The following is a 4,537-nucleotide window of genomic DNA, read 5'->3' on the forward strand; positions in this document are numbered from 1 at the left end:
GAAGGCTTCACTGTTGGTCTCCAATGCTGTGAAATGATGGGATATAGCACAGTGACATTCTTTGTATGAAAACCAACTACCTCACTTTTAAGAAAGTGATCTGATGAAGACAGATTTAGATAGATGACAAAAATAAATAAATTTTAACAGAGTTAAGATAAATGATAGCTAGCTAGCTAGATGACAGATCAATGATAGGTAGATGATACATAGATCATAGATAAGATAGATGACTGATAGATCATAGATAAGACAGACAGATGATAGATAGATAGATAGATAGATAGATAGATAGATAGACAGACAGACAGATAGACAGACAGATAGATGAGGCACCCAAGGAGGGGGCCCAGAGTCTCCCCACCACTGAATCGGAACCAGAATATAGACAGCACCATAAGGCGTGGTGCCACTGACTGAAACCAGAAAGGGACGTCAAGTTGCTGAGGCTCACACAGTGAGCCCGTAGCTGAGCCAACTCCCCATTCCAGGGTAGGGTTTCTGCCACTCCAGGCAGCCTCTTCCATAGTTCACATTTGACTCCAGAGCTCAGAGGCCACAGCAGGCACAGACACTTCTCGTTTTGTCCTGGCTGCAGCCCAAACCATCACCCTACATACCCTGATTTTCAATCAGATGGAGCAGGAGGACTGGGCTGGGCTCAGGGCAGCAGGGTAGGAGTGAGGACAATGAGCACGGCCATATTCTGGCCTCTATCCCGTTCTGGTCCGTCGGGGGTCGGCATGCAGGCCTACCAGTTCTCATATGTGACTGTATCAGGTTCCAGCTGGCCGCCACTACAGCCTGGCTGGATTCTATTCTTAGATTTCCCAGCAAACTTCACTGGGAAAGACAGAGACAGAAAACCTCCAAAATGACCACCCAGCACTGTTCCTGAGGCCTAGGGTTGGGGTACAAGGCAGCATCTGGTTTCTGACTGGAAGGAACATGGAAACCCCCAAATTCCCTCAATGCTCAGAGGAAGAAACTGAGGCCCAGAGAGGTGAGTGGCATGCCCAGTTTCGCCTGCAGAGAGGCAGGGTTGGCACCCTTCCCAGCAGCACCCTCTGGAGCCACCCTGGTCATAGGCAGCCAGAGTTGGCAGGGCCCTCTGTTGGCCAGCAGGCAGGGAAACTGAGGCCCAGAGAGCAGCTAGAGAAAGCTGGAGCCACTCGTCAAAGCAACTGACTACAAGATGTGGCGCCTGACCTTAACACGCAGTGGGGTGTTGGTAACACAGTGCTCCCCATACTGACTGAACCATGGCCTCTGTTTTCTCTCTTCAGAACTCATTGACGGGGGCAGTGACACACGGAGGCCTCTCTGGGAAACATGAAGTGATAATACCAATAATAAGCCCTATACCCTATATCCCAGGCTCTGTTCTGTTCCCATTACCCAGCCGACCACCCTCCTAAGCACCTACTGTATGTGGAATAACCAACACCTGTAACCAGGGCTGGATATAGGTGTTTGGCATGCAGTAGGTGCTTAATAAGTTCCAACTCCTTCTTCCCCCTGCAGTCATGGTTTGCTCAGAGGTGCTTCCTAACCACCAGCTCAAGGCTACCAGGTCCATGACATCATTCAGAAGGGTGTTGTCCAAATATGGCAGAGGAGCTCCTATCCTTGCCCCACCCTCCTGGTGCCCCCCAAAGCTCAGAAGTAGAGGTCACTGCATGCTTTCTTCTCTGGCAGCTGGATAGGCCCTTCAGGAAGCCAGTGTCAGTACAAAGAATACAGATTCAAAGACAGATGCGGCAGTTTTTAAATGCGACTGCGAGCTATTTAACACTGCTCCATCAAGAGTGGGTCTGCTTGCCCTTTTTGAATCTGGTAGGCTATGGCTGTTTTGACCAAGGAAAGAGTCAAGGAACAGAATTGTGTGACTTCCAAGGCCAAGGCACAAAAGGCCATGCAGCTTTTACCTTGTTCACTGGAACACCCACCTTTGGAGCGCCAAGAAGTCCCACTGCTCTGGGCTGCCATGCTGTGAGGAAGCCCAAGCCATACAGAAAGCCACGTGGAGTCACTCCAGTCGACAGTCCAAGCTGGCCTGTTCCTCAGCCATCCCAGTCCCTTAGAAAGAGCAAGAATGCTATCTTTAAGTGGACCATCATGCTCAGCAATCCTAGGTCCCAACTGTTGAAGTCACACAAGACCCGGCAGAAGTACCAGATATTGTAGAACAGAGATAAGTTGTTCCCACTGTGCCCTGTTCCAGTTTCTTACCCATTAAATCTTTGAAAATAATAAGATTGTTATTGTTTGGAACCACAAAGCTTTGGGGTGGTTTGCTATGCAGCAATAGATATTCAGAATACAGGCATACCATGGAGCTATTACAGGTTTGGTTCCAGATCACAACAACAAAGCAAATATCAAAATAAAGCAAGTCACACACTTTTTTTTTTTCCCAGGGCGTGTAAAAGTTATGTTTACACTATACTATAGTATACTAAGAGTGCAATCGTATGTGGTCTAAAAACAATTACATATCTTAATTTTAAAATACTTTATTGCTAAAAAAAATTCTCACACTGAGGCATAAAATGAATACACGCTGTTGGAAAAATTGTGCCAATAGACTTGCTCAATGCAGGGTTGCCATAAATCATTAATTTGTTAAAAATGCAATATCTGTGCAATGCAGTAAAACAAAGTGCAATAATATGAGGTATTTCTGTACAGGATTATTGGGTACTGGGTTCTGGGTCCAAGGCCCAGCTCTGCAATGGATCAGTTGTGTGGATCTCTCTGAGTTTCAATTTCCCCACATGTAAAAGGATCAAAGTCGGTCACGGAACACAGATGACAAATATGCAATACATGTGCCCCCCCCACATCCCATTCCTGGGCAGATATTACTAATTGCACATAGTATTGCTTCCCATGCTCATCCTTATATCTTCAAGAGATCCCTCCTAGCAAGCACAGGCATCAGTTAAACTTGCCCTCAATGAAGGGCCACAACACCCGCCCCCTAGAGTTCCCATGGTGACCAAGTGCACTTGCTATACACAAGGCTTGTCTGACTCTGGTACCCAGGTGTGGCTCAGAGAGTCCCTTTCCGGGCACCACATCATCTCTCAATCAGAGGGTTTTCATGAAAGAATGCTCAAGAGTGTGATCAACAAAATGGTGAACCAGGAAGAACCAAGCTCCTTTTCCTCCATAGTAACATTCTTCCCTCACCTCAAAAAACATCAAGCAGCAACTATCAGAACAAAATTTGTCCAAAGTCTGGAAAGTAGTCAAGTGTTTAGAGCAATCAAGCTAATGCCCAATAAGGAAATAATCTTCAAAATATTGATAGTAAGAAAGTTTTGTTTTAACCTATTCTTGTCTCACTCCCTCTCTGGTGCAGCATGTCTTGGTGTTGAGGTGGTAGCAGGCAGTCTGTCAACTCCATCTGGGATCATCAAACGAGCAACAGGAAACCCTAGAGAAGAGAAAGAAACTGACATAAAATTTACTATATTATAGTAGTCAAATTCAACTTATTAGACAAAGATTTTTAAATAACTCTTAAAAATGCTCAAACAGCTAAAGCAAAATAGGTACAAAGGGTTGAAGGAAATCAGGGAACAGATATAAGAACAAAATGAGAATATAAATAAAGAGAAATTATAAAAAGGAGCCAAACAAAAATTCTGGATAGTAAAATAACTGAAATTTGAAAAACTTACTAGAGGGTTTAATAGCAGATTTGGGCAGGCAGAACAAAAAAAAATAGTGAACTTGAAGAAAGAGCAATGAAAACTATTGAATCTGAGGAACAGAAGGAAAAAGCAATGAAAAGAGGGGATGGAGCCTAAGGGAGCTGTGAGACATTGCTGAGCATAACAACATATGCATTGTGGGGATTCCAAGTAGGAAAACTCAAAGATGTCCATACGAAGACACATTATAATTAAAGTATTAAAAACTGAAGACAAAGGGAAAATGTTCAAAGCAGCAAGAGAGGAGCAACACGTCACATGTGACAAGAAATCCATTATAAGATTATCAGCTGATTTCTCATCAGAAACCTCAGAGGCCAGAAGGCACTGGGAATGAAATATTTAAAGTGCTGAGTAAAAAACAAAACAAAAACAAAAAAACCTTTCAACTAAGAATTCTGTATCAGGAAAATTATCCTTAAAAATGAGGGCAAAATTAAGACATTCCCAAGTAAACACAAGCTGAGAGAGTTTCTTCCTACTAGACTTGCCCTGAAAGAAATGCTAAAGGGAGTCATTAGGCTGAAAAGAAATGATCTCAAATATCACCTGAACCTGCATAAAGAAATAAAGATCTCCAATAAAGGCAAATACGTGAGAAAATGTAAAAGCCAATAATATTTGAAATTTGGTTTATAACTCCACTCTTTATTTTCTATGTGATTTGAAAGTCAAATCTATATTACTGAGCACACGATGTACAAAGATGTAATCTGTCGCAACAATAACCTAAAAGGGCAGACAATGCTGTGTAGAAGCACTGATTTGTATACTATGGAAGTTAAGTTGGTGTCAATTTGAATTGATAACTTTGG

The 4,537-nt window shown here is 43.3% G+C and overlaps 1 long non-coding RNA gene across 1 annotated transcript in view; it reads right to left on the reverse strand.

Moving 5' to 3' along the window:
* LOC105553387 overlaps positions 1 to 3,441 on the reverse strand; it is a 26,078-nt gene extending 22,637 nt beyond the window's left edge. The window contains exon 1 of the long non-coding RNA XR_001008142.1: positions 3,337 to 3,441. This is a non-coding gene — a long non-coding RNA (uncharacterized LOC105553387). The remainder of the gene's footprint in view (positions 1 to 3,336) is intronic.
* Between the last annotated feature and the right edge of the window lie 1,096 nt (positions 3,442 to 4,537).

Source organism: Mandrillus leucophaeus, unplaced genomic scaffold (genome assembly GCF_000951045.1).
Source record: "Mandrillus leucophaeus isolate KB7577 unplaced genomic scaffold, Mleu.le_1.0 Scaffold593, whole genome shotgun sequence".
Classification (NCBI taxonomy): Eukaryota; Metazoa; Chordata; class Mammalia; order Primates; family Cercopithecidae; genus Mandrillus; species Mandrillus leucophaeus.